At 23.8% G+C, this 22,823-nt stretch overlaps 1 protein-coding gene across 3 annotated transcripts in view; it reads right to left on the reverse strand.

The window, feature by feature from the left end:
* LOC129605340 (LIM domain only protein 3) overlaps positions 1 to 22,823 on the reverse strand; it is a 150,430-nt gene that overhangs the window by 112,688 nt on the left and 14,919 nt on the right. For all 3 annotated transcript variants that reach the window (XM_055515033.1, XM_055515035.1, XM_055515034.1), the window contains exon 2: positions 21,061 to 22,787. The gene's annotated coding sequence lies outside the window, so the exon portion shown is untranslated. The remainder of the gene's footprint in view (positions 1 to 21,060; positions 22,788 to 22,823) is intronic.

Raw genomic sequence — 22,823 nt, forward strand, 5'->3', positions numbered from 1 at the left:
AAATTTGTTTTATTTGTTTAATTTTTTCTTTACTTAATTTTAAGCTGATTTTGTATTTTTTATTCCAAAGTCTGTAAGGGTTATTTCCCAGTAGATTGAAATAAATATAAGTACCTACAGATTGAATACGAAATATAAGTACCTACACAGGAAAATTCCAAGATTATGAGCTTAAACTCCATTTGTAAATACTCTTATAATGAATATCTCATGTGAGTACTTTATTTAAGTATTTTTATAACAATTACTCTTATAATTTTCGAATCAAATACATTACAAAAAGAAATAATTTTTATATGGAATCCATAATACAGGTACTTACTAACAAGTACTTATATTTAAGTGTGAATTTAAATTGCATCTGTCCTGCTCTAATTATATTGAAAATGCATATGAAATTACTGCAATTTTTCTAATATATTGATTACATTAAATATTTTAAATTAACTGTACTCAAATTTCGGAATTTGAATTGAATTAATTTGAATATAACTTTGATTACTTTTACATCCGGTAATTAATTGTTGTTTAAACTAATGCTTGCAGCAATACGACAAAAAACGTTTTGGAATTTTCGTGAATCTTAAGTTACTAAATAGGATATACTATTTTCGGAATTCGTTACATACTCTTTACTACATTTATATTTTAACTTATTACAAAATTAATTCAAAAGCTGGGGTCTTGTTATTTTTTCTTAAAAAGACAAAAATAATTTAATTCTTCTGGATTTTACTTTTGACTCTACATTTTTATATTATTACTTTTTCTAATTTTAGTCTTTGCTATATTCCCTTTTGTTTTTACACTTTAACTTAATAAATATATACATAAGTACTTATGTTTTACAGGTATACAGACATTTTTACATACGTATACAAAGCCCAGAGTATTTTAGCGTAAATTTTTGTTTGTAATTTACTTATTTTGTCATTTTTTTTAAATTATATGCACTATGCATGAAATTTAAATCTTTTTAAGCTTTGAATAATAAGTAATATGAGCCTATACAGAAAAAAATTAGGTGTACGAATATTCGTAATCAGCTATATCTATATACATCCACATTATAAGTAAATGGTAAAATATTTGCATTTCTTATTTTCACACACACACACCTAGAGTCACGCATGCACCTTTTCTCAAAATTAAAATAAATATGCATAATAGAGTTTTATATTTGGCAATTCTTTTGAAAATTAAATTAAAGAATTGGTGATTATTTTAATAAGTTTAGTTGTAATTGTAACCGGGAAACTTATTTTAAACTCATATAAATTTCGAACAGATCACTTTTGGCAAACATTTTTAAGAAAAGTGATATTTCAATTTTCGAAAAGTTCACATTTCTAAGGCTTTAATCTCCAGTAACATACAAACAAAACGTAACTGCAATATTCTGGAAAGATAAGGTTCAAATCACCATTAAAAACTCTCTTTTAATAATTATAAACATGGAAGCATTCCCATTTTCGATTTAAAGAACTAGAAGTTCTTTAATTCTACAATGAAATTAAGTGTTAAAAATTTAAATATTATGGCAACAATTTAATAAATCCGTAGTCAAATATTCCATACATTACATATAAAAGGAACTACTAAGGAACTATTTATATTTTTGGGATGGAGCATTAATTTTTTTAATTCTTAATTTGGTTCTTATACCTCATAGTAATCAAAGTTAAGGTAGACCTGTTGTAGACTTAAAGCAAAACGACAAGAATGAATAAAACAATTGTCTTTGAATGGAATGGCACACCACTCTTCTAATAATAGCAATGAAATAATAAAAAATAAACTTTGTTACCATGTAAGTAACTCTAATAATGCATAAGAATGAAAAGAAATCGGTTGTTTTTTGTCATAAAGACATATATACACAATTTCCATATAACAAACTTATAGAATAACTTTGGTTGAGTTGAGCTATAGAAGACTGACTATTATTATTCCCTTTTTTTTGCTTAATTTTTATTCTTTACAGTACATTCTATTAAATAAATTTACTATTATAATTTTCCTTTTTTTATTTTGTTTAATTTTATAATAAACAGTTAAAATAAAAATTATACATATACCCGTGTATATCTGTAGTACACTCACAGTATACTTAATATAACAATATCCGTGTGCCGAGTTATGTAATTTAATAAGTAAAAGAATGCTATAAATATTGTATGTACGAGTATACATATGTTATATTTTATAGTCGAGTACATAAACATGAACGTCTGTCTGTGAGTACTCACATAGAAATTCGCGGTACAAATTAGCATATTAAGTGGAACTAAAAAACGTGCATAGCGAAGAAAAAAATCACACTCTATGTATACACACCATACTTTTTTAAAATTGAAATGAAAAATTATACCTCGATTTTTTGCTTGTTTTCTTACTTTATCTATTATTATTTCTATGTGTATACAATTTACAGTATGATTTTTTTAATATTTGAATGTGATTTTTTAGTACAATCGCTTAATTCTAATAAAAATTATAGTTTACTCAAAAACAAAAATTATCTAACACTATAAAATTAAAAATATGGTGAATTTTGAACATCGTGGTGAGAATATTTTTTATAAATAAAAGTAAAAAGTTTTTCTTAAAAATAATAACATTTAAATTAAGGTCATCCCAATAATAGAATTTGGTGAAAATTAATAAAGGTGTGGTGAATTTTTAATATTGTGGTGAGTATTCCTTTGATGCAAAAAAGAGTAAAACTCATAAAATTAAAAAGTTTTTTCTCAAAAATAATTTCAAATTGATGTGGTGAAAATGGTGAATTTCTTTTAATAAAAAATCGATTTTTGGCATTTAGAGTTTCGTAGTTTTCGATCAACTAGTATTATTCTCAGTTTGTTTCGAAGTTACCTATAAGAATTTCAAATACCCCTGTTACACATGAAATCGCAATTTTTGAGGTAAGTAAGCTAAGTAAAAGAAATAGAAAGAAAATATTAAATATTAAAAATCCAAGATTTTTTTTACAGAAAGAAAAAAATGATTTGCGAAAAAAAAATTAAAATATACACAAAAAAAAGCAGCAAAGTAAATAATAATAATCCGGACAAAGTTATGGATGGCCGCAATCACACAAGTAAACACATACCAATGGTACAAACTTATAAAATTCTACACACGTCCGGTTTTACACACAAACACATATATTATAATCATCTTATATATACAATTATAAAATTAAAAAAAAATTTCTTCCATTTCTTGCAAAGAATATTAAAAAACAAACACAACCAAAACACCAACGTTAAATGAATTATTAAGCGGATTTACTAATTGGATAGCGCCCAAAAATTTGTATTTTCACTACGTTTGAAATTTTTTTACTTATTTATTTCATTTTTGTTTTTTAAATAATTTTTATTTTAAAAGTATGTAAGAAAGTTATTAAATTCGAAAAAAAAATTAAAATTGAGGATAAATATTCGTGTATGTAAGTACACAGAGAAAGAAAAAAAAGAGAGTTCAAAGGTTTAGGTTAAGGTTAAAAAATTAAGAGGTTTTCTTATTGTCTTGAATAGAAAAACTAAAAAAAGTGACTTTTTCTTCATTCCGCCACCCCAAAATTAGTTAAACATCACCATTTGAATTTAAATAGAAAAATAGTAGGAATAAAAAGAATAAGAATGCGCATAATGTGCAGTGATTTGTGCAAAAAAAGCAAGTGAGTATACTTATAGCGAATAAAAAATAATTGCGTATAGTCTAAATTGCAATTTAAAGCAGTACGTGCATCACAATTGAAAGACTTCACTTAAATTTTTCATAAATCATGCAGTTACGCTATAAGGGGAAGCCCATTTTCCTGTTTCGACAATTTCTTACAACTTTTGAAGGAAAATTGCTTGGTACACTTTTTATTAATCGAAAACTTACTTTGTAAGTTCTGATTAACGCAGGAAAAGTCAAACTTCCTCAGTTGCACTTTTTAAAAATGAGTTATGGCAGAAGAGAGGGAGGTACAACATTCCAAGACCCGCAATTCGTCAAATTTTAACAGCCCTGTAGCAAGTTTTTCACTCTAACATCCCACTAATCAAATTAAATATAACTCAAAATCATATTCAGTACACAAATTTTCACAACTCCAACACACAAACCGTCCAACTGCCCAAACCCACCATACCGTACCTCCAACTACACATACCCTAATAAAATTTACAAATAAGCAAGTACATTACAAATGTTTCAACTGCAATATAATAATTTTCAAATTAAAAGAAAAATATTTTAAAATATTTGCACAAAGGTTATTTTTTAATAGGGTTATAGCTCACAAAATAGCTAGAGAATAAACAACAAATATATTTATAAGAACAAAAATCTGAACAAGTAAAGCGTTTTTAATTTACTTGTAAGTTGTCATATACATACATACATATATTGTCTTACTTACATACATACTTGTTTCTGCATATTTTAAAATATTTTTGTTTATTATTAGAGCCAGAGGTGAAAAAAAATGTCAAATATCACATTTGTTTTTAAATCTTTTATGAGTACAATCTGATCGGTATATCCAATTACAAAAAATTATTAAAATACTTTAAGTGCATGCTAAAACAAAAGTGACATACAAAATTGAAACACAATATAAGTAAAGTGTGTAAGAATGTTTTTTAATGAGATCAAAATTTTATAATTGAAAAATTTTGAAATTTCTGCACTTTACTTTGTTTGTAACTTTATTCAATTAAAAGTGTAAATAAATGAAGGAGTTAAGTGACATTTTTGTCAAAAATCGAATTTTCATTTGTTTTATTAAAGCGGTACATACGTACGTAAAACAAAATCTACTTTTTTCAATATTTGACTATTAATAGAATTAAAAAGCAATGTCCTCAAATATAAAAGCCAATCGTGCCTCGTGCCGTCTGGCATCGGCATGGAGTAAAGGAAAGGAGTAATTACTCTTAACTATTTACCGTTACTTCTCCTCGTCATAGCATACACCTATTTCCATCAAATTTCACATTTTTAATAGAAATTCAATTTTTCGCATTTTTAATAGAAAAATTATTGAAGTTCTGTTTAACTCCGTGAACTCCCCAACCGAATAATTGATTTTTCTCTATAATATAATTAGGTACAACTCTATAAACAACTCAAAGTGTTTGCTTCATTTTAAAGTAATAAACATCCAATTTTTCAGAATATTTATTTAAAACTAAACATAAAATTTTATTTTATTTTCTTTAAAATTAATTAATTTTCTGTTTTTTTTTAATTATCGATAAAATTTCTGCAGTTATTGAAATTATTACAATAATTATTATTAAATAATTACGAAATAATTATACAAAAAATGCTTAGCATAAAAATTATCGCATATTAGAAAGTCATGTGTTCCATATTTATGTTTTCACCTTAAAAAAATAAATAATATGCGGAAACAATAAAATTAATTAAAAATTTTCTATTTTTTTTTCAAAATTAAAAATGTTTTTAAATTATTTTCGTTTAAGTGCAGGTATATACAAAGTAATTTCATACAAAATTAAAAAAAAAAATTCGTGTATCACTGAACTGAAAAATTAAATAATTTTTTTTTTTCACTTTTAAAAATTTTTAATTAAAAAATTATTATTTTTCACTTTATTTTTAGTAGCAACAAAGTTCCTGTCGCAGAATAGAACAATATGGTGACGTATCCAAAAAAAATTTACAACACGAGTATCACTTTTTGATTGTGACATTTCGATATTGAGGAGTGAATACTGCTTTTTACTTTCAAATTTTGACATTAAAGTAAACTGAAGAATTCGCAACGCTTCATTTTGTAGTAATTCTTTCAGAAATTAAGAAACCCGAGAATATGTTTTCCGTAATTCTCTGTAAATTCAATACCTTATCCGTTACCACACCCGAATAAAGTAACAAAAGAGCGCGATCACGTTACTGAATCAACTTAAAACACTTTTTATTACTACAAAAATTTAGTCTTTCAATTAAATTTTCGAATATCAAAGTCTCGTGTTTTTCAAATTATGAGTGAAAATATTAAAATCCACTCACCACATATGTATTTATTAATTTTTTCTATAGTCTATTATTATACCGTAAACTTAATTGCAAATAATAATTAAATTATTAAGAATTTTTATTCAAATAAATGAGAAATTCATCAACAGCTTTAAATAGAAAAGAAAAAAATTAAAGAACAATTAAATTTTATAAACCAAAACTTAAGTTAGAGTACTTTTGTACATAATTATATATATATAGGTACAGACATTATTATATACACGTATTGTACATTAGAGCTACTTTGTGATAATTTTGTGAATAACAAAAAACTTATCAATTTAAATTTAGAAAATATTTTAAGATTTTTATATGAATATAAGTATGTATGTATACAATATTCTTAATGAGCAATTAAACAAAAAAAAATAATTATTTAAGCATGTTCTACATTAAATTAATTATTATTTAAAAAAATAATAATTAAAAACAAAAAAAAATTTTTTTTAATTAAAAATAATCATTTCTTTTTTTTTCACTAAATAATTAGTGAAAAAAAATTAATTTCTTCAATACACACACACATACATTTATACAAACTGTAGATTAGTCAACAATGTTATTTGAAGCAACATGAATTATCTTTACGTAATAATAATGACAGATTGTTTATATATATACATAAACGTTTACTTATAGATAACGTAATTTTATGTTAGGCATGACAAATTTTTATAACAAATTTATAAAACAAAATCACAGATGATCGACCATATGGTTTTCTAAGAGAATAGAGAGTGTTATCAAAAATTAATGCAAAATATTTAGTATTCGATTTGTTGAATTACAAAGTTTACTAAAATTATGTCTTAAGATATCAATTAAAAATTAGTTCAGACCAATTTTGTAATTTCAAACAGTATTTTGAGTATATTACAATTTAATAAACAGATTGATTTTTGAGTCAACTCCAATGTGACTTTTAAGAAGGTACAATGTGACGTACAATGTGAAGGTACAATGTGACGTATGTTTAAATTTTCGTTACTCAAACTTTCGTTAATCAACCTAGATAAGTACCAAATTTTTATTCTTGATTGATTATACATATGTATGGTAGCAGAGAAAAATATTCACAGACTATAACACTGAGAATATATTTTTGAAATTTACAAAATTCAACAAGTCTGACATTTACTCTTGCTCCTGTCATTTAACTACATACATATGTACATATACGTATGGTTCTCTCACTTTTATGAAAGTCATGCAAATTTTTCTAAAAATCATTTGTGTATTTTTTTGTGTTTATGCAAAGGAGAAAATTAATACAAAATTGTTATAAAAATATTTATTTTTGCATTAACTAAAATTAATATTTTTAAAATTTTTTATTACAAATCAAATATATTTCCACAGTAATTAACTGTATATTTAAACATATTAATATAAATTATATAACATGTTCAAATAATCGAAAACGTTAACCTTACAAGCATTGTTTATTGCATGTATAAGTATAATAATAATTATAATTTCTATTATATTTGTGGGAATTCCTATAAATATTAAAATTTTAGAATTGCAAGTTACACACAATTAATAATTACAGTTTTTGTTAAATAACGGTATTTAAATTATCTATTTTCTCTCTATATCTGCATGTATACACATTGTCATTATAATTAAATCACTATTGATCTCAAATGCTAAAAGTAATAATTATTATACTATATAACAATTTAATGAAAATGATATCTAATATTAATTTCGTCTGATTTAATCGATGTAATTTTAGACATGTATGTACAATGTATATTTTAAATAATGTTAGCATTCTTATGTATAATAATAATTATTGATAAAAATGTTAACACGTTTAATAGAAAATTTTCATGAAAAAAATAGTTATTTTTTTTTCCAGACAAGATAAAAATAATTACATGAGCAAAATAAATGTTCGTCTGTAATTAAATATCTTCTTTCTAGATATTGTGAAAAAAAATATTCTATAAAAATGATCATTTTACAAATTTATACTGTAATTGTACACTTTCATTCAAATTAAGTACGAAGATATTAATATAACCGTCTGTATCAGCTTAGACATAATTTCTATTATATTTCAAACACATTATTATATAAAACTTTTATACACACACGTATGCATTATTTTCATATATGTAAATACATTTTTATATTGCAGTTATTAATATTGCAAATTAAATTGTGTAAAAACCTACATGTTCCAGAAATCTCACTTTTCAGTAAGTAAATGGTAAAAAGAGACATTTGCAGTTTTAGAAATATTCCAGGAGGATCAGACAAACCACCTTAACGTTATAATTAAAACTTGAAAAACTACCTAATTCGTTTGTCGCATACGACTCTGATAATTCTTCAAAATACTTTTGGTGCCATAAACCCGATCTCATGGATCAAAGCACAAAAGTAACTAGTTATTCAATGAACACAATGAATTTAAAATCTATATTTTTTAATAATGGACGATTTACAGAAAAAACTGATAGAATACTAAAAGTAGAAGTTAGCATGTTAAACTATTCGGCCATCACTGAACGTTCAAATTTTTTTCAAATTTTCATTTCAAATCAAATTAAGATAAAAATAATTCAAAATGACAAATCAATAACCTTAAATTAACTATTCTCAAATTTTCATTCAGAAAATTTTATATTTTACACTAAGTTAAGTAGACAGGAGCTTTTTCAATGCATTATACGGATGCGAATAAGTACTATTGTGAATTAGTAATAAAAATCGTGATATTTAAAAGCGATGACAATTTACAAAAGACTCCATATCTCAACAATTTTGAAATTGGAGCAAATTTCTGTATTTCATGTGTCAATCACAAATATATATACAATTTATGGAGATCTAATAATATGGAGATCACAATAAATGCAGTGAATTGTAATTAAATAAATAATAAATTATACGTGGTTGGTGTAGAAATATCATATTATGTGCGCACGCTTACAAATTTTCATCATTCCACCACAAGTTCTGTTTAAATACTGTGATTTATACTTGATTCACCTAAATAAAAGAGGCATACATACATATTTAATTTTAATTTATTTTTTATATTTTTATTCAAGTATATATTTTTATTACTATTAAATAAATGAAAAATATCTTGTGGTATTTATAAATTACAAGTCTATTATATTTCATTATTGCTATTGCAATTTATATTAATTACAATAATTAATAATAAAAATTGAATTTCTACAAATTGCATATTGTATTGCTTTATACTTAACTTGTATATAAAGAAGAAGCACAAAAATTTTTGTGTTATTCTTCAAATATGAAATATCTTGGTAGCTAAATACTAATATCTTACAGGTTTCTTTAACATTTTGGTTTTAAAGCAATTTTTCTAATACATATGTATATTAGTGAACTTATATGATAAACAAGACATAATAATATGAAAGTGTGAATTTCAAATAAATTTAAAAAAGAAAATGACAATATACCACAATAAAATAATTATGAAATGTAATGAAAGCAAAGTATATAAGATTAAGTGTGGTGGAATTTTGTAAATGTTGGTCTTTTTAACTTATTTTTTTTTATAAATTTGCAAAACAGACGGCTGGCGCAAATACTGAAACGAAATTACAGAAAAATTAAAAAGAATTTCTCCACGAACTGAGTTAGAATAAGGCTTTCCATGGGCTGGCGTTCTGCAATATAAACTATAGGAACTTGAATAAGTTATCGAAAGCTCTTCACACTGCATTGTTGGATACTAAAAATAGTAGACATTAATGAAAAATTTAATTTCTTAATTAATTTAACAATAATAAAACATAACAGTTTTAAAAACAATGTTTGAAAGCAATAAGAATTTTTGAAATTTTTTTATATTTAAATTAAAATTTTTTTTTCTTTTTAGATAAATCACAGTAAAAATTGAAAATTTCGAAATTTGGAAAGTCGATATATGCGCTTATCATCTTGAGCCCAACCATAAGTACGCCAGTACTCTAAAAAGAGTATATTTTTCGCGACACTAACTTTTAATTAGTGCACCAGATTTCAAATACATTTTCTACTTAGGCACGTTATTGACAAACTTCAAATACCTGTTACTGATACTCAAATGTTTTTGATAACCATCGACAGAAACTGGGATTATTTCAAATTATTTAATGTTAAGAATGTGAATATTGTATTGTATATAAGGAATACCACATAGTAAGTATTTTAGTTAAGTAATTTAAAATTTCAATTGATAGTGCATAAAGCATTTCTCTTCTAGTTTAGCCAGAAAATACACAACATTTTCCAAAATGAGGAAATAACTTCAAACTATATTTACTTTAAATATACAATTTTATAATGTGAATTACGAAACCCTTTTCTTATAAAAACAAAAATTTTTAATTTTAAATGTGTCGTAAAGTTTTTTAAGGTAGAATTATTTATAAAATTTTTCAAAACCATATTTGCAATTCTATATATCATCTTTAACATTCTATAACAATATCAATTAATTTTGAAAAATTATTCTTAATTATATCATAAGTAAGTATAATAAAATATTCAAATTAATTGCAAACAAGGCAATAATTGTAATTTTTATTATTTCAAATTTCTAATTAAAATCTAATTTATTAATTCTCATGCATCACATATAAATGTGAGGTTAGGTCTCATTTCCATACTTACTATTCGTAAATTATTCCTATATTTTCAAATTATAAGAATAAAAGCAGAAAAAATTTCACAAATTGTTATCTTCATACTTTCACAAGTATTTAAAAAAAAAAACAAATATCGCGCCCACCTTTTTTACACAAAATATACAACAGATTAACTTAAGTAGGTACATAAATATTTTATATTTAAAATTAAAGAAGAAAATATCATAAATTTATCAAATCATTTTAAAATCTGTTTAACGTCTGTCATGATGGCAGCTATCATGTCAAAAAGAAAAAAAAAATTAAAAATCAAATATAAACAAAAAAAATTTTCTTGAAGTTTTTAAAAAATTCTACATTTTTTAGTTACTTAATAAATTAAAAATGTATATATATATATTTATATATAATATGTATACTTTTGCCTACACACACACACGTACGTCGTACTAATTCATTTATTTCATGCGAATCCTCCTCATTTACAAAAATTTGACTTTTGTACATTTTAATTGTACCAATATTTCTTTATTTTTGTTTTTTTTTTTTGAAAATTATCTTAATGTTTAAATAAATGTGTACGTAGGTAAATTTAGGATTTAATTTACGTAAAATTTAATGAAAATATTTACAAGGTAAATCACTGAAATTCAACTGCACAAGCGTGTTCTTTACAGCATTATAACTATAGACATTGAATTCCGGTAGATGGCTTAAAATTTTTATACAGAAACAAAACGCCAAGTCTTCAATATTTAAATTTTTATAAGTATTTGTCTTTTACTCCTATATAACAGAGTTTTCATACCCTCCAAAATAATGCAAAATTTGGAAAGTAGCCAATTAGAACATTAAGTTTAACTTATAAGCCTAAGATATTTGCAAGTATTAGTCATACGCATCCAGCTGCATGCAAATTTAGAACAAAATTGTTGTAAGATAATTTTACAATACCTTCCCTTTTTTTTAGTTATTAATTGCGTTATTAATCAATTATAAATTGCAATGGTAATTAAAGACAACTTTTTCTCTTTTTAATACCATCTTTGACACCAAACACAATTTACAAAAATTGTCAACAACATCAGAAATTTTCATGTATGTAAGAAAAGGAAAGGCTAATTCAAACACGTATTTTAACAACATACAAAAGTACATAATTTTCTGACACAATGTAATTTTTGTGGATGTTAATTTTAGTACATAGTTATATTTGTTATTCTCTTGTTTACAGGTACACATAAAACACTAAATATTAGCGTTATCTTTCTCTCTGTCTCTCTCTCTCTCTTTCTTATTGTCAAATAAACTGAGTACGTAAATTTATTATTTCTTAATTCATTCGTTTTTTATTGCTGTCAAAGAATAAATAAAGGGGGATTTATATATGTAACAATAATGAAAAAAAAAAATTAAAAATCTAGAAAGTAAAATTTTAATTCCAACAATATCTGAGACACTTAATGCGCTCTCTAACTACATATAAGCTACACAAATACAATACTTTAAGAAATTAGCAAAAATTTTTCAAAATATGTACATGAAGAATTCTTTCCTAAATGAAATAATTTTTGTTTTTTTTTTACATTTAAATTTTTAATTTGTTGTACTCTTTGTTTTTATTAAAATAAACTAACAACATATTCATGTGATGTTAAAATTGTCAGAAATTCCCAAATTGGATGATGTTTTATATTATATTCAAACAATTTTCATGAATGTAAAAGAAAAGATTAAAATAAAATATTTAAGAGTAGTAAAAGGTCATGTAAAGGGGCTTATCAAGATTTGATGAGGAAGACTCTATTCTGCATACAACACTTCTAACAGGAATCCAGCGCTAAATTTTTTAAAATTGAAGATTTAATAGAATTGGAACCAAATTTAACAGTCTCGCCAAAATTAATTTTAAGTTAAACCTGCTTTTCCCAAGTAATCTTTGATGAATCTTAAAACCCATTCAAATATTGATTTTCATGTCAAGAATTTTTCAGACTTAACAGGGTAAAGCGCACTGAGCGACACCTATGAATTAAAAATCATAATAATTTACGGACTTATTGCTTTATACTAAGCAGTATTTTTCTTTTAAATTACAGGGCTAAAATATTTTAAAAAATTTCTTAAATAACTTTAAAATTTCAAATCAAATTCAGAAACTAAATTGAATTTAAACCTCACAGAATTATGAAAATCACAAAAAAAACTAACAAATACTTAACAAAAATGTTGCAAATTTTTAATTTTTCTCTTTATTTTTTAATTTATTTTCCTTCGTTTTTTTCTCATTTTTTTTTTTTTGAAGCAATAAAACAAATAAATTAAAATAAAATAAGATTAAATAATAAATGCAACAACTAATACAACAAAAGAGACATATTATTTTTATCACATAAAAATAATCCCATAGTAAGTATAACAAGTTGAACATAATTAAGAATGACACATTGTTTAGCATTTAGGAGGACATATTAAGAAATTATTTTATTGGATCTGGAAGAATATTCAACAAGCTCTGATGATCAACAATATAAGAAGATAAACAGCATATAACAGCAACAAGATCTTTTATATTTTAATAACAAACAACATTGAACAATCAGGCGAATTTGAAATCCAAAAACGAAAAAAAAAGAGATACAAATAATAACATAAAAACGACAACAACATCACGGTAAAAATTATTTAACAACAATAATACTTAATAATAAAACATGTTGCCTGTCGCATTGTAAGTAAGTTTGTATATATATTGGACTCAATTTTACTTTTGTGCCTTTGCTTTTTAGTTTTTAAAGTCATATGTGAGGATCTTATACGTTGTATATCTTTTTTACTTTTATTAATTTGGAATAAAATAATCTTGGGTTGTCAACCGTTTTGAATAGTATTTTGGGTGTCATATTAATACTATAGAAGCTTCCAGAGATTTTTCGTCATCCTAATTGCATTGTTGGTTAATAACAAGTATTGACAATAAAATTCAATTATTGACAATAAAATTTGATAATAACTTCATTTTAATGCTAGGCACAAAAACATCTACTGACTTTTTTCAATGTTGTTAATGAGTGAATTTTGACAGATAAAAAGTAAGTAATTATTTTCGCAATATAACGACGAATTAGCGACATTCAGTACGCTGGAATGTTTTAATGTATTGCAATGCTAAATGCATTATTTTTATCTAAAGGCCAAACTTTTAAATTATAAATACTCATGGCATTTGTTAAATTGACAAGGTTCTAAACATTTAAATAATACCGAAATGTGAAATGACAAACAAGTGATAAAAAAAAGTCACCCTCAATTAAACATTTTAAGTCAAAAGCATAACAAATAAAGCAAATGGAAAGTTTAAAGCACTTTGTCCATCACAAATATTCAATTAGAATAACACTTAAGTAATTTATGGTAAAAAACATCTGATAAACCTTTCGCCACCTTTCCTATTTCGTTTTCGGGTGAAGATTGAATGCAAATCGAAATATTGGAAATGGAAATCAAAATATTTACTCAAATTTGAACTACATCGGGAACATTATGAGTTAATTTTGTATTTCATTCCTGAAATTTTCAATTATTCTGAAATTTAAATCTGATTTTCTTTACTGCAACTGTTACAAAAATTGTAACAGTTGCATATAGTAATAGTACATCTCTGGTACTATTACAAAAATTGTTGTTCATAGCTTCTACAATTTCTTATAATTCATTTAAAATTTTGATTAACTTCACACTATAAGTAATAAATAACATTTGGTAACACTGAAACAAAATAAAATATAAATTATTGTATAGGAAAAGAAGGGTATCTTAATTTTTTTTTGCTTTTTTTTTTTTTCATTTAATAATGAAGAAATTGGAAAAATTGTAAATGACACAATTTAGCGAAAGAGTAAAGAAAAAAAAAATGCAAAAAGTGCCTCAATATAAGTTAGTATGCACATAATACAAGAGATACGACATAAGAATAAACTAAGAGAAAAAGAAAAGAAAAGAAACAAGTGAATGGCACTTTAAAAAATCCAGATTTACTATATAGTTATAAAGATTTATTCCTTCAGGATGCCATTCATATTTTGCAACGGTTCAACGATTATAAATTCTCATCATAATAAAGTTTTGTTGTATATGTTTTTTATATATACGTTGTATGTATGTATAGAAATACTTACATGCAAGTGAATGCATGTGCGCAAATATGAATTCACATATGCACATACCCTGATAAATGCCAAGAGTAAAACATAACGAATTAAAATACAAAATATTGGAATTTTTGTTGAAAAAAAAAAAAAAAAAAAATTTTAACAAGAGAAATTAATTTGGAAAGCATTTTTTTTTTATTTATTAAAAAATTAAAAAATAAAAATTGATTAATAAAATAATTTGTGAAATTTTCTTTTTTCTTTTTCTTATTTTATTTGTCAAAAGTATTTAAAAAAAAATTATTATTTTTAATTTAGAAATATTTGAGGTGAACGGTCTTTCAATTATTTTTGTTAAAATTTTTTTAAATAAAACTTTAATTTAAAAATGGAATTTGGATTTTTGATGTTAATTAGAAAGAATGGAACAAAAAATTACAGCAGAATTTAAATTTTAAATTTCAACACACTCCTTGACTTTAAAATTACCGCAATAACAAAATTAAGCTCATGACTTGCTATTGCTGAATTGTGTATCAGGGACTGTTGCAGTATTGACAAAAACTTATCAGAAAGTGTTTTGTTCAAATACCACTTTTACAATACCGTAAAAGATTATTACCGTAAAAGATAATTTTATAGTACCGTAAAAGATAGTTCCCAAAAATTTTAATTTGCGTCAAAAACATTAATTTCAAATCAGGCAGTTTCAATAATCACGGAGTCGGTCAGCATTTAATCCTGAATTCATTTGTAATTTTCAAATACAAAAAAATTAATGCAATTTAAGACTCAGCGCCTAAAAGTAAAACGTTAACTTGACAAAATATCACACTAGAGCTGAAAATAGCAAATAAAACTTGAGTGTATGAATATTCTCAAACCAAAGGCGGTATACAAACGCTTTAAATTCTTTTACAGTCATATTGTTGACAAGTGTCTTATCATTTGTGTGGTAAAGTTAAACAGTTAATGCATTAAAATATAGGTAAACGAATCTTCCTTCTTACAATTATTATTTAAATAAACACCATCAAAAAAGCGGTAAAATATATTATGGAAAAAAAAAATTGTAAGCACATTTACACATCACGTACCGTCTTTTAAGAAAATCTTAATAATTGGTGATTAAAATATTTTTATTTAAAAAATAATTTAAACGAATCGTTGCTTCTTAATACCCGCTTATAGCATAAAAAGAAATTTTCAAAAAAAGGAAAACTAAAATTCTGCTGCTTTTTTTCCTTAAAATTCAAGTTTTCGCGATTGAGGAAAAAGATTAATGAATATCAGGTACTAAATAATAATAATAATAATAAAGAAACGAAAAATTCACTAATAATACATCGAATAATGCGGTCCAATTAAAAATTATTATGAATTTTAACTCATAATAACGCGAAATCATTTTTTTTTTGAATTGCAAACCGGTATATCCTTCAAAAAAAAAATATCCTTTCAATTTATTTTTATAATTTGTTGCATTTTCTTGTTTTATTGTACATTTGACTACCTTAGTTTTGCGAATTGGTAAATAATGTGAAATTCTTTAAGTAGGCTGAAAAAATCTTACAATTTAATAAAATAAGTAATTGTTTTTCTTTTATATTTTTGTTACTTTTTTATTCTGCACAAAAAAAAACATTAAACTTGATTTTCTCACTATTATAAATAACTGGTATATAGCAAAGAGAGGAATAACTTTCAAAATCCAACACTAAAAATGCCAGAGGAAAAAAATAAAAACGAAAAACTAAAAAATTCCGAAATCAAAAATTTTTCATTTTTTATTCTTTATCGCATCTTTTCAAATTTAAAGATTTAATCCGATGTAAAGAGTGTTGCCATATTTCTTGTTTTTTCCTAATATACGGAAGTAAAATCTGGTAATTTTTTTTTAATTATAACAATCATTTCCATCTATGGAGTCCGAGCTCTGACTGACATGCAATTTTTAGTTTATATATATTTAGTTTATATATATAAAATCAGAGCGCACATGTAAGCAAATGCGTTAACTAGAAAAGTCAATGCTTGAATTTAGTCCCCATACACTCAACTGTGAAACAATTTATGAACAGATAAGATCGTAAGATAACTTCAATTCAAAATATGTCTTAAGAAAACATATCAAATTTATTCCAATATTTATTTTACATTGCTACTAACTTAGTTTTTTAGCAAAGAGTATTAAAAACACTTAAAGATATATGTACAAAATGGTAAATACCCGGAGTACAAAGAGTACTTCGACCGGAGACTAAGAATTAGAATTCTATCACAGGACATGTTTACATGTTTCGTTACAACGAAGTTTCCGTTTATTTCTGTTTTATGATTTTCCTTCAATTTCAATAAAATTACAAATTTATTATAAAAATTCAATTTCCCTTCATACTACACGGAAATAACTGAAAAATCACTTCAAATAAATTGCACTTATTAGACATATTTTTACATTTTTACATACTTTCGATTGAAATATTATTAAAATTCAATTAGAAAGTTGTCAAGAAATTAAAAATAAAATACGTTTAACAAATTATTTAACATATTTCGTTTTCAAATTAATTCATTTGAACATTTTCAGTTGAAATCTCTTAATTTATACTTGAAAACTTTATAATGAAAAGATTTTTATTTTTTTAATGAAGAATATGTTTGCAGTTACTACACATGCTCTTCAAACTTTAAGTTGAAAATATATGTATTTAAAAATTATTATTACTTTTATAAGTTATAAATTGGAAAATCGTGAATTTTCAATTATTTTGTTCTCTATATTTTCGTATTTCTATAGAATAATATTTTCCATATAAATTTCTGATTAACTATGTTATAAGAGTGTGTATATACTCCTATACAATAATGTGGATTTTATGTTAAATGAATAAATGTGAATGTTTATTTAAAATTTAAATTTAACATTTTAATTTTCAATTTAACAACAAAAAAATTATTTTTTTCTGTTATTTTATTTTTCAATTTGCAAATCATGAGCGCATCTTAATTTAATTTGTAACAGCATACAACAAAACAAAAAGCAGGAAAAAACAAAACTATCAAATCAACATGAATAACAAATTATAAATGTACAATCAACAAAATAATAAGTAACAAGTACCAATGATAAAAATAACTTAAAATATTCAAGTGAATATATTCGTGATTTTGAAATCTTGAATAATACTTAAAACTTAGCTATAAGAAACTATAAGAACACACTCAAGTTGTAAAGACGAGAACAATTAGTTTGGGTTGGAAACTGATTTAATTTTTTTTTATCCTACATTGTATTAATCGGAATAATACCTTGACTAGAATTGATGTTAGTTTTCGGGACTGTAGTGTTACTCAAAAATCAAATCAAAATTTTGAATTTTATTCATACGTTCTTATGATATAAATCCCATTATTCAGGTATTTTAAACTGATTTAGGCTGAAATATGAAATTTATGAACGTTTCAGCAAAGTAAAATGTTATATTGTTCAATGTTAATATTTAAAAGACGAAAAAACCAAATTAAATCCTAAGTTTTAATTAAAATTTTGGATGTTCGTCCTTGACTAAAACGCCCTACTTATCCTAATATAAGTTGAACGATTAGATTTTTAAAAAACCTGAAATTTCCAAACAAAAATATGCCATACCAAAATACTTTTTAAAAATTTTAAATATTGAAATGTACCTACAGGTTGGCACCTACCTACTCTCAATCAAAAAAATTTTTTAATCAAACAATCACAAACCAAGTTTCCATCCCTATAAATTATTTTTCTTAAACACTAATTTTATTTCATTATACTTAATTTTTTTATTTCTTTAAGCTCAGTTAAATTAAAAAATATCTTAAACAGACTCTAATTTAATATTCGTGCGTTTTAAATTATCACCTTTAAGGTCCAGTTAAAAGACGAAATAAAAAAAAATATTAAGGTAGAAAGAAAAGTTAAAGAAAAGAAAAATTTGGAACAAGAAAAAAAAATTAAAAATGTTCAAAGTTTAAAATTATTTCTTTTAACATGATTTTAATTTTAATAAGAATGTATGTGATCGCGAAACAAAAATTATTGAGTTTGCACTTGCAAACAATGTAAGTACAAAAAAGGTTTTCCAGCATTATTTTTCCTTAAGGAATTTTCATTTAAATTTTGAAGGCAATCAGAATCCCAGTGTGTTTTTTTGATTCATTCCCACTAACAATATTTATATAGCAAATAATTCTCTTGAATCTAAAATATAAGATTGTTCGTAGGGTAGGTACTAGTCTAAGCGTAAAGAAACAAGTTATACAAAGTATTACGGTACTTACAAAAATCCAGTTTTAAGTAATGTCTAAGTGTTTTCATGTTTAATGCTATTTTAGGAAATCCGGGTGAAATTTTCTAAATACAAGCTTCATTTTTGTACCGCAACTTTTGGTATACTTTGAAAACATATATATGTACATATGTAGGTAGGTAGATAGACTTGAATAATTTGCGCTTTATATTAAAACCAAAAAGATGTTTTAATAATTCAGTTTTAACCTAAAAGAAACAAATGCATAATAAAATTCTATTGACATCATAATTGTTAGCTAATTAATAAACCTTCTTACTAATTTGAATCACTCTTTTTATTATAAGCAAGTTGTTAATTTACGTATGCATAAAAGAAAATGCATGTGCATGTCCGTTTCCCCAACTTGCTTATTGCAATTTTACTCCATAAAAATATTATCCATGTACAGCAATACCAACCAATGTAATTTTACAACATCTTTCATCATAAAATGCACGAATAATAATAAAAAAAAACTTGTTGATTAAGTCTTGATTTAAGGTCCTCTGTACATACACACACAAATACATAATTAGACATTGTAACCGTACAATGTATTCAAATTATATCCCATTGAATTTGTTTGCATTTTTAATAAAAGTTATTTAAGTTACTAAAAGCCGGTCATCATCACAATCATATCATCAATATAAACAACATCAAAGCAATTTAAGATGCCTTCATAATTAAATTGCAATTATTTTACTTTATATACTTCGCATTTTTTATATCACAAATCATCACCTTAAGGCTATTTTTTTGTTACTTTTCTTGATATGAAATGTGTATGTACAAAAAATATTAACAATAATTTTTGTTGCAATTTTTATAACAAATACAAAAAAAAAAGAAATTTAAGAGAACATATAAATTTTATTTTAATTAAATTTTCAAGAAAAAAAAATCAAACTAAATGTGAAATTAAAGTAATTATTCCTTGGAGGGATTTTGAAAAAAAAATAAGTTAATTACAACAATAATTTGACATATGAACGTTTAACTTTATGACATTTGAAACACAATGTGACAGTAGCTGCGTTTTTTTAATTCAAAAACTTTTACATCCGCGTTTTTTTCATTCTTTCAATTTTAATAAATTTAAGTTTGAAAACAACTTTAAAATTGATTACACACCAAATAAAAAGTCTTGTTTTAAATGTCAAAATAGAGCGCACATGAATTTTATTTCCAAATGTATTATAATTTAATAGAATTTTTTATTTTAGAATAAGTATGCAAGATTATAAAAATAAATAAGTTTTCCTTTTTACTAAAATTCATTTGTGTGATTTCCAAAAGACCGTTTTATGATTAAACAGACTTTTGGGCAACACACTTTATGAGTGTCATCACTTAGAGAAATTAGCCAGCTATCAAAAAGCGGTCGTGAGAGACAGAAGTGATTATTCTCTTTTCTATCGGTTATCCAATCGATGGTTATATTCAATACATACTGGCTAATTAACATATATTGGAATTTTAAGGTGGTTGTTTGCTAAAATAATCGTGTAGTATACTCATTAACGACAATATTATTTTTACAAAACAAGAATTTCCCACAAATTCTAACAATTTTTTCCTACAATCTATTCAATACCCATACATAGTTTATATTATTTTTATTAAAATGTTTTACTTTCATACAAAATATAACAGAAAAGAAAGATTTACGTCCTAAAATATAAAAACAAATATGTCAATAATTTTAACTGGTGTATTATTTTAATAATTCAAAATTAAGCATAAAAAAAAAATGGTGAGAATAGCCATGGCAAAATTGATAATTCTATTAAAATATTTTTATATGACTATTTAAAATTTCTTATATACTAAATATTATATTTTAAAAATAATAACATACTAAAATTTAAAAAAATAATTAAATGAAAAATATAAAACAATTTTAAGCCTTACATAGTTATCACTGTTGGCAACAATTGTGAATGCTTTTTATTTAAACTTCTTGAAAGAAAAAAAGCCCAGATATACAAATAAATTTTTTTCTTTTATATAGATTTTTTTTATATAAAGAGAAAAATTCTATTTATTTAGAACACTTTTCCTTAAAATCAACACTATTGTTGTCGTTATAATATTAAATCACCGGTCACACTACCAGCTGTCAAATATCATTTAAATCACTTGTAGCATTTAGCAAAAACGAAATTATATAAAATGACAAAATAAAAAATTTTTCTGCGGTCACTCTGCGCTTTTTCTTTCTTTTTTCTATTTTTTTTTTTTATTATTTTGACAAAATAATTAATGAAAACAACAATAAAATTTTAGTGAAATATTTTTGATTTTTCTTATATTTTTTTCTTTTATATAAATTTTTCCTTTTTAAAATGAATAACACAAATTTAATTTAAATCAATTTTTCTTTCAAATTTTTTTTATATTTTATTTTTAAGCAGAGCCGAAAAAAAACACTTTTCCTTTTTCACAAAACCTTTGACGTTGATGATTTTATAAAAAATTTTCAGAATTTTTTATTATAGCAATAGAAAAGCGCAGCAACGCGCCAATAATATCAACTACTAAATAGAAATGTCAAATGAATGGAATCAAATCTAATGAGATGAGCAACACTTTAATTTTCATTAACACTTTTGAGATTTTTTTTATTTAATTAAATTTTTTTTTTCACTTTTATTCACTTTATTTTAAATAAGTATGAGTATGTGTATTTATTTTTTTTTTAATTTCTTTTTGTGTTAATTTAGGAGAAAATTTGAAATATTTTCCTTTTTTCAATTTTATTATTTTTATTTTGTTTTTATTTTTGCAAAAAATGAATTAAGCAACAAAAGAGATTTTCTACTCAATTAAATTTCTTATTAATTATTGTGAATTATATTATGTGTATGTAATGATTGCATGATATACAATGATAAAGTACAAAGCCTCATCGCACAATGCTAACGCAGTACAATTATATTATGTGATATGAAAACGAAATAAGCAAATTTATAGAGTAGCTATAATAATTTCTTAATTATATTTTTTTTTTAATAAGAAAACATTTATGTACATAACCTTTCTTTACAATATTCGTACATGTATATAGAGGCACACATAATATGCATATATATGCATGTATGTATATAATTTTGTTAAGTGATTATTTTAATGTTTTTGATTTTATTTTATCCAATTAACAAAATTTCTTAAAGTGATCTTTAATTTTATTTATGTGTGCTGTTTCTGTGTGTTGTTGTGTTGCCGGTATTGTTGCTGCTATATTTTTATTATTGTTGTCGTTATTATTTGTCGTCGCGATATTTTTTTACAGCACTTTTTTTTTTGGTATTTTAATTTACTATACAATTTTATGTATAAATGTTTGTATGTTTTATGTAAAAAATGTTGATACTCTCTTAATCATTTATTTTGTAAAAAAGATATTTTTATAATTTCATTCAATTTTTTTTAATTTTATTTGTATTTCTTTTGCATATTTTTTTTCGTGTTACTCAAACATAAAATTATTTGTTTTTTTTTTTTTTATTTTAAAAATTAATTCACTTTTTCTCAAGATCACACAAAATTAAGTAAAAATGGGAAAAAACGCGCAAAAACTTTTTCACTTGTTTTCTTTACAATTTTTGCTCCGTTTTTGTTTTTAGAAATTTCTGAAACTGAAAAAAATTATAAAATAAACACCATATGTGATT

The sequence above is a fragment of the Condylostylus longicornis genome, unplaced genomic scaffold (assembly GCF_029603195.1).
Source record: "Condylostylus longicornis isolate FDR11 unplaced genomic scaffold, ASM2960319v2 ptg000013l, whole genome shotgun sequence".
In the NCBI taxonomy this organism is placed as follows: Eukaryota; Metazoa; Arthropoda; class Insecta; order Diptera; family Dolichopodidae; genus Condylostylus; species Condylostylus longicornis.